Source organism: Osmerus eperlanus, chromosome 8 (genome assembly GCF_963692335.1).
Source record: "Osmerus eperlanus chromosome 8, fOsmEpe2.1, whole genome shotgun sequence".
Taxonomy (NCBI): Eukaryota; Metazoa; Chordata; class Actinopteri; order Osmeriformes; family Osmeridae; genus Osmerus; species Osmerus eperlanus.
This window is the reverse complement of record NC_085025.1, coordinates 19619909-19633774: the sequence shown is the minus strand read 5'-3', so window position 1 is coordinate 19633774 and position 13866 is coordinate 19619909. Positions and strand designations below refer to the sequence as shown.

At 43.0% G+C, this 13866-nt stretch overlaps 1 protein-coding gene across 1 annotated transcript in view; it reads right to left on the bottom strand.

Annotated features, from left to right (window-relative positions):
• The window catches only part of tmem121ab (transmembrane protein 121Ab), a 76254-nt gene extending 62388 nt beyond the window's left edge, over positions 1-13866 (bottom strand). The window contains exon 1 of the mRNA XM_062468415.1: positions 13304-13866. The gene's annotated coding sequence lies outside the window, so the exon portion shown is untranslated. The remainder of the gene's footprint in view (positions 1-13303) is intronic.

Here is a 13866-nt window from a genome sequence, read left to right as displayed (position 1 = left end):
TTGTCCATTAGCTCATCCAGGCTAGCATCATCGTCGAGTTGGAAACTGTTGTAAATATCCAATGCATCTTCACCTATCACGTGCAGCAAGATTGACGCTTTTACCTTATCGTTTTCCTCCACTCCACATCCACTTGCAGCCATATATATGTTGAATCTCTGCTTAAACCTTTTCCAGTTATCAGCCAGATTTCCTGTTAGCGGCATAGGTGTAGGTGGACTTAGCTTATCCATGTTTACTCTCCGTCTCTTTTCTTTGACGATCCGACACTTGTTGCTAGCGTTAGCCTCTCCTGCTAATCCTTGCAGCGTGCAGAACTCTACTTCTTCTTCCGGCGAAATATCCTCGTCTGACACCATGTTATGTTTGTTCCTTATTATAAACCGGGCGCAGCAGCATGTTTAGTTCTGGTACTCTTTACTCAATAACAGTGTTATAACTCTTTATTCAATAACCATCTTAACACATGTGGTCACTCATCTCCGGTCTACAGGTCTACCCCCTAGACTCTCCTATGTCACTTGTCACGTGACCTATCAGATCCAATCAACACACCGACAAGTATGTTCAATTAGGCTTTGAAATCAGCAGTCTTCTCTGTTTGAGACTGGGGGAGCGTGTCGCCTGAAGGAGCTGAAGCTCCGCCCCTCGCTGCCTAGTGCCTACCTCCGACCAAGATAATGGACGCTATGTCAAGCCGAACAAAACCGTATAGAATTAGAATGTATTTGTTCAATGAGTGAAACATACAGATGCATATAAATGAAATGTTCCCCTGAGCTGTAACAGTAAAAATGGACACCAGAGACAGCAGACAGTGAGCTCTCCAACTAGGCTACTTCTAACACAGTAGCTATTTCACCAAAATACCATCATTCTCCGAGTATTCTCCGAGTAGCCTAATATCAATTTAGCGGTTTGCACGCATAGCAGAGATATACTTCTGGAAAAGTTATCTAGTATAATTATAACAAGCACACAGAACTGAGTGATGAACTGCTGGCGGCGGTGGATGGTCCAGGTGCGACCGGAGGATGAACGGCCGGAGGGGCGATGCTCGGTACGGCTCCGCGCTGCAAGAGAAGCCGTGTGTTGGTGAACCCCGTCTGTCTCTGGTCCATGTTAAAACTGTCCGCCGTGAAATGGTCAGTGCAGAGGCGGCTGTTGGAGTTTATCCGAAGCTTTCCATGAGCGTGGCTCTTCACAAAATCTATCCACCTATTTTTCCTTTCATTATCAATAGGGAACTGAAATGGCGTTGCAGCGCAGCTGGAGTTCTTGCATCCAGGGAAGATGCAGTTGCGGGTGGTGGGAGACATCCTGAAGCTAGCTAGCTAGCTGATGTAGGCTACAATAACAGTACAGCAGGAGGAGCCATTCAGTGATCTGACGTAGATAGGGCGAAATGACACAGATAGGGCATTTTTTGGCTCCGCCCATTAAAACCTGATCTGAAAACGGAAAAGAAACTGTTCTTCGGTTTAACTCCAAAGTTCAGTGTGACAAAGTTTTATCGCTTTGCACATGCTTTCAGGAACTCATTTCACACGTATATAATGTACTTAGAAGCAAAACATGGAATTTACTTTACAAGATCTTTAAGGTTTTTGTGCAAATTATTCTCCCTTTAAAAGTAATGGTAAATCCTTTCAAATCATTGTTGGAATGCTGCTCCAGCCCCTTTCAAAAATACCTTTCGGTTGCTCTGAAGCTTCAGCTTATATCTTTCTACAAAATTGTCACTATTTTCAGCTTTTTTAGCATGGTCAGCTATCCCCATTCAGGTTTTCAGCATTCTCACTGCTGTTTTGCAGCAACAGCCTTTTCTAGTTTTTTTTTTATTGTGTGGAAACTGAACTGCATCATGTAGCTGAAATTATAGTGCTCTTAGTCTTTTAATGAGACGAGTTGACTGAATAGCTTTGTCTTGTGACTCCACCAGTCGTGGAGCCAGAGGGGTGGCCGGGGTGGCACTGGACCCCCCTGATATCGGACTGGCCGCCCCAGGTGCCACCCCAAAATGTAATTCGCTATCCCTGGCAATTGGATGCTGATTGACATTTAATTTATCTTGTTAAAATAAGTGTTTCTTTTTACATCTGGCAGCGCATTTTTTCAATCGGGGATATTTCCAAAGTTTACCAGCCAGTCACAAATCACTATGCCAGGGAACTCCCAACATTTATGCAGTAATTTAACTACATATTCACATCGTTACACTGGGCCGCAGAGTCATAGAAAAAGATGCATATTGGCAATTTGGTTCCTTAACAGATTCAGATAAGAGAAATGTTTCTGTTTTTGTTTAGAACTTAGCACTACCTTAGTAGCTAACAGCGCAGTTGTCGTAATGTGGTGTTGTTGATTCAATTTCATTTATGTAGCACACTTATAAAACAACAACAGTATCATTTAGCCATTTGAAATCTATTGTAATGACCTGACTAGGTCAGAAAGGAACAGTCGTCCAGGCATAAGATGAAGTTCCCGAATTTACGTTTATTAACCACAGGCTACTAGTAAGCCAAACAGCTGTTTGGCCCTAGCCCACGCTAAATAAAAGAAAGGTAGCCCACAAAACAATAGTGACCGTCTCTTGTGAAACCCAGACGTAACAGAAAGAACAGACGCTAAACCTGGTCTTAACTTCGAATGCTCCATCCCCCCTGCCCAACCCCCCTCCATGCCCCTTCGCCAACCACCAGGATGCCCGGCATCCAAACATTCCGGGCATTCCCGTGATTGGCACACAGCAGGTTGATTGGCATGTCGGACCCTGCGAACACTACCGGTAAACAACACATCTTTCTGTGTGGGTCGCTACACTATTTTTGTACTTTAACTGGTAAGATTCCTTGATGAGATGCCTTATCAATCTATTAACGTTACAAAAGATGAACACTGCAGTCAGATAGCTACCCTGTTTGCTATTGTATAATGCCTGTTTGACATACGTATTTCAGAGTAGGGCTAGCCATGATCTAGTAACTTAAAGGCTGGTAGTTGATTGAAAATAATAATGGGGATATGTTTAAGATTGAGATTGGACTCAAATGTGGGTAATTGGATGTATAGGCCTACATGTTATTTTTGCTTAGGGTTCAATTCAAACACTAGAAAATGCATTTCCTGCAGAAAATGCGTTGGAATGCTGAAAGATTCATTAATTTATTTTTAATTGCTGAAAATACAGAAATTAGAAAATACCCGCAAGCTGAAAGCTGAAATGAATTTCAAAAATGTGTGAGTCACACAAAAGAGGCAGTGTGGAAGCTGAACTGCATCATCTAACAAAGCTAAGTGCTTAAATACAATGCGGGAGAATACGTTTGAACGTTGTGAAGCAATCGAAGAAATTGTTGCAGTGTGGAAGCTGAACTGTATCATCTAACAAAGCTAAGAGCTTAAATAGCCTACAATGCGGGAGAAGCTGAAAGCTGAACTGTTAAACAGAAGAAGAAGTAGGCTAGCTAGTCGTAACAAGAATATTATAGTTTTAACAGCTGAAATTATAGTTGGGATCGTAATAGTAGTAGCAGATGTAGCCTATCATTGAGTGTGTTTACTCGGCTTTCTCGGTAGGATTCAATGTGCTGATTGAATGAAACATACAGCAGTAGGGCCGATAAGCCTACAGGAAGACACGGCGACACTTTGTTGCAGAAGGATGATGGTGCAAGTTTTGTCCGTGGAGCAACGATTAATAAAAAGACACATGTAAACGGAGTAGCCTAATCGTATTATTGGCATAAACCGACAATTGCTAGTAATCGGGTTTCTCATGGTCAAGTGAACGCACTCAATGGCGTAGTAGAACAAAACAGTTCCATTAGCAATAGTAGTAAAAGAGATATTTGCAGCACTTTGCAGAGTCACCTCTTGTAAATTGTATTAGGTTGAAATACTATCAAACTCTGTCTTGTGACTCCACTAATCAGCTAATACCAATCACCTGTGTGAGAGACTGAGTGGTGCGTGTCTGTCGTTGCCACGGTGATGGTGCAGCTATGATTGCTAACGCGCTGAGGGTAGAGAATAAGAGAAATGTAGCTAGAATCCACACCTCAAACAAGTTAACTTAGACGCAAAACTGTACGTCCAAAAAATAATGATATTTTCCGAGACCCAAGACTCTGCCGAAACCATAGATATTCTTCATATGTCTGTGCAGTCAGAAATACGACTCTACCTGCAGTTTCAAAAACGTGTTCCTTTTGCTTTCCTGGTGCGTGTCTGTTTGGTTGCCACGGTGATGGCGCAGCTGTGATCGCTAACGAGCTGGGCAGAGAGAATAACATACATTTACCTAGCATCCACACCTCAAACAAGTTAACCGAGACGCAAAACTATACGTCCAATCCCAAAAATAAGGACATTTTCCGAGACCCAAGACTCTGCCGAAACCAGAGATGTCCTTTTTATGTCTGTGCGGTCAGAAATACGACTCTACCGGCAGTTTCAAAATCTTGTTCCTTCTGCTTTCTCTGACGAATTTGTCACCAGATTTGCATTGGTCTCTATGGGGCGAGAGTTGGACTTTGTTTCGCTTTCGTGGGGCTCTGAACAAATGTGTAAGTCTGTTGAATTCCACAGACAACTGTCTACGACCAACACAAAATTAGCTATCTATTGATCCAAACATGAAGCATGAAGAGTGAAAATTGTGGCAATGCTGGCAAACTAGAAATACTTAGGGATGGGACGTATGGCACTGACGCATCGATGCTTGTGTCGCAAAACCAATACGCACAGTTTCGAAAAAGTGTTTTGGAGCTTGTATCAAATTACGAAACCACGTGATAGATGAAGTTCAATGCTTCAAACGTCACGAACTGGTTCAAAGTTTTGCCGCTCTTCTGAACCAGAGCCATAGAGGGAACGAAGCCACAGATTCTTGTCAAAAGTCCTTGATAAAGTCCCCCAGTTCACAATAGGCCTACATATCACAAATGTTAAGAATATGAAAAAATCAGTGTAATCTAGTTTAATTGATATAAAAACCGTATCGTATAAAGTCCGTCCACCCGCATCGACAAGTAACGGGCTTTTTCGGTGGTGTAGCTGGTTAAAGCGTTGTACGCCAATGTAATAATGATGCGAGTCTAGATACCTGAGTTCGCGCCCCAGTGCAGGGAACCTCGGAAGATATTCTTTAACTTTTACTGTGAGAAAATGACATAATTCTAACGGCCTCCAGATGTATCACAACATTTTAATGTGTGATCACTAATATCGGATAAAAATGAACAAATTCAGCCTTAATTAAAATATTAAATAACGTAGGGTAGTCTACTGTCGGAGACAACCACTACGCCCCATTCAGCCAGTTTAAACGGCTGCTAGATGACGCTGTTCACTTTCAATGCGCCGATAGTTCGGCTCTTTGGGCCGGCACAATCCGGAAGAAACCACCAAAGCTTAACAAGGCATCGTTCGCCCATCCCTAGAAATACTCTTTGAAACAGATTTCGAAGCTCACCTCCACTCTAACGGTGCGTGTCCACTACAGCGGAGCGGAGCAGCGCGGAGCGTCGGCTTCCAATTCATTTTCAATGAAATCGGGCGTTGACGCTCGCGTATTGCATTGTGGGAAGGCGAGCGGAGCGTTGCAAGTTGGATTCTCAACTTTATGTAAATGAGGAGCGTGAAAACGCTAGCGTTGGCCAATCGGATCGGTTTCTTGTAACGTAGTAACTGTTGCTCATGGTAAACATTTCTAGGTTTTACAATTTCAAGATGGAGGAGAAACTTATCGGATGTGTCTGCACACCCAGTTCTGTTCAGAACAAAGTTACGTAATGTGACAAGCCTGAATTTAAAGATTACATTAAACTAATAATGCATGGTGCAGGGTTGCCGACGTTGTCAGTGTCCCTAGTATGTTTTTATACTTTTATATTCAGTTTCGTCACATTACGTGACTGTTCTGTGCCACTGCTAGCTTGCTAGCCCAGCCTACAAATGACTGGTTGAGTGACCGGTGGCGTAACATGTATTCTACTGTAATCTTGCACTAGTAAAAATTCAGTATTTCTGTTGTGTAAAAGTGGTATTTTGATCGATATTTAGAGTACATGAACCCAAGTCTGCACGCTTGGCCATGACTACAACAGTGACCTTAGAGAACTACAACTCTGTATTAACTTTTTCTAACACGCCCCCGAGTGTGGTGTACTGTGGGAAGGCAAGCGGTGCAGAGCGTTAAAACAGTAGTGGACACGTACCGTAACGATGCGTTCACACTGCAGCGGAGCGGGCGGCGCGGGGCGTCGGCTTCCAATTCATTTTCAATTAAACCAGGCGTTGACGCCCGCGTAAGGCATTTTGGGAAGGCAAGCAGAGCGGAGCGTTGCAAGTTGGATTTTCTCAACTTTATGTAAATGAGGAGCGTGAAAACGCTAGCGTTAGCCAATCGGATTGGTTTCTTGTAACGTAGCAAAAATTTCTAGGTTTTACAATTTCAAGATCGAGGGGAAACTTTTCGTATGTGTCTGCACACCCAGTTCTGTTCAGAACAAAGTTACTAATGTGACGAGCCTGAATTTAAAGATTACATTAAACTAATAATGCATGGTGCATGGTTGCCGATGTCGTCAGTGTTCCTAGTGTGTTTTTATAGCCTACTTTTAAATTCAGTCTCGTCACATTACGTGACTGTTCTGTGCCACTGCTAGCTCGCTAGCCCAGCCTACAAACGACGTAGTGGACACGTACCGTAAGCGTTTCAGTCAGCACTTTAGACTCTCACATACACACCCATGTAAATCTCAGAAACGGTTTGAAAAACTCATGAAACATAATCAGTGATATTTAGTGATATAATCAGTGATAAGTTCAATATATACCAAAAAGCTGAATAATAAAAATAAAAAAAAGATTAGGGTTTTTTCAACATTTTAAAGTTTAAATGGTGGCTGTAGCTGAAGGATTGAGGAAGAACAAGGATTTGAAAGTTGAAGAAGTTTATGAGGATTGAGAGGATTTGAAAAAAAACTCAATTGGAAAACCATGTAAAAAATATTATGAATATTGATTTATATTATTTCAAGCATAAGAGGTACAAAGCTGAAAAGTCATAGCACCCATGGCCTGAAACTGCTGAATTTTTTGATAGCAGAACGGTTTTAATAGCTGAAGATTTGAAGGTGCTGAAAGGTGTCGCGGAAGAAATAGAAGAATAAGAATAAGAATATGAAGAAGTTGAATAAAGATTCAAAGAACAATACTTGGAATGCTGAAGCAGCATTCCAGTAATTACAGATTGTGATGGGAAACGGTAACGTTAACTTAGGTATTCATCAGGGAATTAAAGCACATCGAATCGCAGTCTTAAAATCCTCTCCCGGCGTATAACTAAGCGAATTAAATTTGTTCGAGATTGGTCGTCTGAACCAGGAAAGGATATCCCATGTCTGCCAACGTTATCAGGCTCAGAAAGTGGGAGGGGATAGGTAGAAACGCAGTTTGTCATGGAAAACATGCAAGCGAGCAGGTTAGGTTCACAGAGTAAGTTACCATGGACACTGACCAAAAGTTTTCGTTACCTCTCTTTCTGGAACGGAAAACCCGGAGTATGCCTCTTTTCAGGGTTAACCAACTCAAAGTTTTCACTAAACCCGCTACCTGGAATACACCCCAGGTCTCATCAATACAGTATTACATGTCTGTCTTAATGAATCCAGAACTTTAGTCTTGCCTCATCTGTTTTGACAACTTTGTCACCTAAGTTAAGAACCAAAACAATTTGTTCAGCTCCACTATGTAGGCTCAAAACTGAGATCACACCTAATATGAGACGAGTGAACTTGAAGAATAAGCGCTTTGGGAGAATCCCCTTTAGTCTGGTGGTAGATTAATCTAGGAAAGTTACAGCATATGTAAACATTTTAAGAGCAGAGATAGATGCAAAATAAAGAGCAAAAGCAAGGGAGGGAGAGAAACAGACAGGGATGCAAAGTGAAAGAGACATTTTTCTAAAAAGACGAAAGATGGGGAGAAAGAAAGATATAGAGAGACTGGCTAGAGTAGGATAGATGTGTGTTTTGCCTTACGCTGAGGGTTTTCATCCATGTTGGCTTCGAACTGCCGCAGCCCTCTTTTCCTGGATCTCAGATTAAACAGTGGATCCCAGCCCCGCCACACACTGGTAGTGAGCTATGGACCAGTACCAACCCCTGGTCTGTCTCACTCAATACCCACATAAATGGTCTACATGAGTTATAAGGTGCACTGGAACATGTTGTCACTTTGTTGATGTGTTTCAAGAATTGAGTGTGCAAATTTGGTTGAAATAAGCTTACACCAGTGGAAATAGTGTTCAACTCCAAATGAGGTCTTTGGAATGGGCTAGGTGTAAGTTGTTTCATCTTTGTTTATTGATGTTTTTTTGTGGTTTTCAACTAATTACTATGGGGCTCTGTTCTAAGAACACCTATTAGTACCTTGCTGTGTTTAGGAGTACAACATGTAACAGCTAGGAAAACATGCTCTTCACTGAAGTGGAAAACACACAAACAGGCACACAGCCACACATAGCCATCCACATGCATGTCCACACACAAACATAAATATACACAAATACACAATTTTGTATTGTCAAATCTCTCTGACCCCACTTGTGAAAGGTTAATAAGTACATGTGAGTGTACAGCACTAGTGGCAGCCTGTGTGTCCTTGTGTATCTTATTCCTGACAGGACTGATGTCAGAGAGAAAAAGAGAGCGAGAGAGAGTGAGGAGGGCCTTTGGAGTTTCCAATGACACAGCCATAGCCCAGAGGCAGCAGCTGCTGCTACTGAGCCTCCACAACAAAGTGGCGCAGACTGATTTCCTCCTCGCAACCAACACAGCAACTACTACAGTCCACCAGCACCCCGCCTTTACTAGCTTAGCATAGCCCAGTTAAACCTAACCTTACAACCAGTATGCAAACCAGTCCAGCGCTATTCCTGGTAAGCCTGGCTTAGCCTGACTCTCTCCATCTGCCCATCTCAAACACAGGACTAACGCACAGGGCTGTAATGTACTTTATTGTTGCTGTGACAGCAGTGCGCTCACTGGCCTGAGACAGACCATGGGCAATCATGTTCTACAACCAGGTCAGGGAGTGTCATACAACAGGGTTAATTCCCTTTTGCTGCCCCCCTTAGCCCCTCTACCATCCAGTCCATCTTTCCCCTCTTCCCTACCCCAGCCTAGAAATCATGCAGGGTTGTTGAAGGACAGCAGGTGACCAACAAAGGGCAAGAGGTGTGAGTGTGACATGGATAGGTGTGTGTGTGAGAAAAAGGGAGAGAGATTGAGAGGTGTGCATATTTGTGTGTGTGAGTCCTCATGTATGTGTAGGTATGTGTGTGCTGTAATTAAATCAGGCTGGCCCCCTTTGACAGCATTGTACAGAGAGGGAGAAGGCAGCCTAAGTGCTGACACTGTGGACCTTACTTAATTACACCAGAACACACAGTGTAATTATACACAACTACACTTGCCCAGCAAACTGTCTTTTAGTCTCACTGAGCCAGAACAAACAATAGATTATTCTCCTCTCCTGCCACTCCAATCACATTCCTTAAACATTCTTGGAACATGACTTGTATACATATGAAAAAAAAATTATGAAGAAAAAATAAATCAAATATCCCATTCGATTTACAATGTAATTTAAGCATAATATAACTCAGTCTTAGTACAGGCTTACTTGTACCATAACCACTCTCCCTATTTTACACACAGCAACTCTGTTCCATCATCCAGTTCAACACACAGACACACACACACACACAGAACATTTACAAACCAGGCTAAGCCCATTTGCTGACGTCCTCACTGTGAGATCTACATTCGTCTTGCGTCTTAAACGGCATGGCAAGAAGGGGCACACCAGACGGCCTGGCCCCTTCCTCACCCCCAGAGGAGCCTGCTGCTGGCAGCCAGCTGTCAGTACCCCCCACCCCCTCCCCATGCACACACCCTGGGTCACCTGTCCTCCTCTGCTTCTATCCCAGCACACCAACCACCAGGACCCACGGCCAGCGCACACACACACTCCCAGGCATGACAGGAAACTGAGCAGACACATATAAGTATGAATATTATGTTATGTTATGCATGTAGCCTGTCTGTTGGCATTAAGAAGCTGTGGCAATGCGGCGCCTTGCTCGTCACACACACGTGAGCAGACTTGCACATGGATGCACAGCAGACATGAACACAAACGTTAAGACACACACACACAAACACACACACACACACACACACACACACACTGAGACACTGGTAAATGCATCATTCCAAAGCGTATCGTAAATGAAACTACCACCATGGAATTAAGTGGTATGGTAATGTCTAAAGCCACTATTAGCCACCAGATCACCAGCAAACCTACCATGCTCTGTCTGTGAATATTCCTCAGTTCTAATTCCTCTCCTTCCTTCCCTAACCCCTGGACACAGCACACCAGGCCCTGGGTAAGGTAGAGAGCTACCAAAGAATCAGCCATAAAAATACATTAAGCAGCTACTGGGCAGGTATAAATGAATCACAGTATTGAGCTATACAAGATGTGTTATTATATGAAATAGCAGACATAGTGGAGGTATACAATTCTATAGTCATGTCATGAAGCCAACAACATAAGTCATAAGCCAATTACAGAGGCAAGAGGGCTAATAGTAGGGCATAAGGCACAGTATAGAGAACAGAACAGTGGATGCCTGAGAGAGAGAGAGGGAAGGTCCTCTCCCCTCCACACAAGGCAGGGCACACCACTTGAGCTGATTGATTTCCCATCAGTTTTGTATCTCTGATAACTGCATGCCTGGAGGGCTGCAAGGTCTCCAATATTTCACTGCAGCCTCCACTCGTGTGGCTGTGTATGGGGGGGGGGGGGGATTCTTCTGAATGACAGAGAGAATGGAAGTGTGTGTCGGCACATTTAGCAAACTGAAAAGCTGAGCTGGATGTTCCCTTACCTCTCTGTAGTAACATTTGTGTATTCTCTATGATACCACGATCTCTAAAACATGCTTCATTAATAAGTTTGATATTTTGGTACAGAATTAAGAAGTATATTTTCCAAAGGAGTCCAAAAGCTAAACTGAGTCTGTAGCCCATGGCCCTTTCCCCCCTTTGCCTCCACCACACTATTGTACATTACGGTAGTTATTGATTCTGTGTGCCATTTGGCTATATTGATTGGAGTGGACGCCATTATGTCAGGGAGATTATAGCTCTCCGAAGCACGCTGTCTGTGGAGCAGAAAAGCAGTGGTAGAGAGAACAGATGAGTTGAGCCAATCCCACTTACTGCCCTAGATGCCACAAAAACTGTGGGTTTCAGATAATGATAGCAAAACACAGCCCAAACATAAAACTATATCCCAGCCACACATCTCTCCGTAACCACCCAAACAAACAAGATGTTCAAAATGAAAGGTGGCGTGAAGGAGTAAGCATTCTGGATGTACTCTCTTGACGCTTTGTAAATGTGGCTCATTGCCGTTCAAGATTTTCTGTGACAGCCATTGGCATTGGGATAGATTTCATTAGATCATTCCGAGTGAATTGACTACGCAGAGGAGATGGGGAAGGAGGAAGGCACTGAGAAGGATGTGTGTGTGTGTGTGGATTGGTTGGATGGGGGGCTTCTCTGACTTACCCTGCTCTCTGATGATCAACCTGCCCTGTATTTATAGCAATGCTAGATTTAGAAGCATTTTTCTCGCATGCCCCTGTAATTTTTAAGAGACTCATAAATGCAAGTTCCAGGCATGAGAGAACATAACCCATAATAGAGTAAGTGATGGTAAATCACTGGACCTGCAATATTTGTAATGAACACTTTTCATCCTGCCAGGTGTCATACATGCCTACAGTATGTCTGATAGTAACCAAAAGTAACCATCGAGTTACATCACAGTCTGTTTAGTAAAGAGATTGCCTAAGGCACTGTACCAATAATGGTATAGAAATGATTCTCTCTAGATAAAAGCATTTTGAGTCAAACAAGTTTTATGCATTTCATACAATCCATGAGGAAACCACCCTGTCAGTCTCCCGTGCCCCTTGGCCATGATATTTCATTTTAAAGTTTATAAAAGCATTGAGTGAGACATGTCATTGTGTCCACACTCTGTGGGTGACATATTTCAATTATTATTTATCCATTTATCTATTTTCCAATTACATTTCAGCAGATTATTTGACAAAACAAATAACAACCCAAGGTTAATAACAGAGATTCTCAAGTTTGATTCTCAAGGATGCAGGGAAGCCTTTGGAACAAATGATTTGACTTCTTACTACACTAATATGGGTTCATTCATGTTATAAAGGGCTGCTAAAGACTAAAATGTGGGAACATTTTAGTCTTTAGCAGCCAATCAAAGCAGACAATCAAAGAGAAATGGATGGTATATTTATAAAATATATTTGATTAAAAATACATCAGAGATATGTAAATGTGAATGAGGCACACAAGGTTATGGGGTCCCCAAATTCCATTGTATCCAGCATCATGGGAGTATCACAAGGTGCATCATGGGGTCAAATGTCATGAAAAACAGATGGACAACTGTCCTGTGGGCTGGAAGGAACTGTACATTTTGAGTAGTGAATGTTTCTGGTATCCGGCTTTGTTTTTTAAACTAATTACTGTAATATCAAAAATAATGTGAGCTCAGCGCACCTCTGGTCAAATACAGATTTTGGGGAGGGACTCCTCTGGACTTGCAGAGATAACATTTCGAACCCCAACACTAGCTAATTTCCTATGCAGACTGAGGCACGAGCTGCTGCTGAGTGGACACGCGCTGACTCCTCAGAATAAATAGCTGCCTTAAATGAACGGAGGACAGTTTTTTTCTAATCCCCCAACGGAGGCACACGTATATACATGGCCACTACAGGGTGCATTTACCATCAAACAAATACGCACGTCATACGGACAAAGGCTATACAAGAATCACTAACTCAATATCCGAGCTGAAAGTGTGAGATGGGGGGAATGTAATATCTAACAGTAAACTTGGAAGCGCAACGGCAGGTTTATACTGTAGCCTCGGTTACTGCAGCGATCGGATTCAGCAAGACGAGTCTCGACACCTATATAGATATTTCTAATCAACCCATTGACCTATAGCAAATCATCGCCTTTGTAGATGTTTGACCTAGTACTAATTTCTACGAAGCAATATGCATATAGATCTTCACCACAATACACTTTCTAATTAGCAGAACAAATCAGAATGAAGCCAAAAAAAGAATAGCTGTTGATCTGCAACAACTGTATTCAGCGGTTAGGCTTACCTCTATGATTAGTTGGTGTCCAGGGAGCGGAATTTCCCTATTCCTCGGCCGGCTCTGGAAACAGCTTTTAATCCGCCGAGAGGCACACAGATGTGGCTAAAACCCAGTCCGATTGATTTAGCCGTAAATTACGTTAAAGGAAATCCATTTCAGCAACCTGCATATGTAAAAGCCAGGAGAGGAACCCGCGAATTTGCGAGTTGTAAAACCGACGTGTTATGCCTTGCCTATATCGCTCTACGGTTACGGGCCGCTATTGCCGGTCTAATTGGCGTTTCTTTCCTATTTGCTTCTTTCCCGGATATGGCCTCTCTCTTCTCTGCCTCTCTAACTGGTTGACTCTCTCTCTCTCTCCCGCCCGCGCACCAGGGGATTGGATTTATAGTCAATTTGCTTATGTAGGGTAGGGAGACCGTCTGTTCCGCACACCCCTGCCCTTTCCCTTTGCCTCTCTCCCTTTTTATTAGAGCAACAGTTTCCTGCGGAATCGCCAGTGGTAAATGACGGTTAGATACACCCGTGAAGAGGCGAGGGAATCAGATGCTCCTTCCCTGGGGGTGACG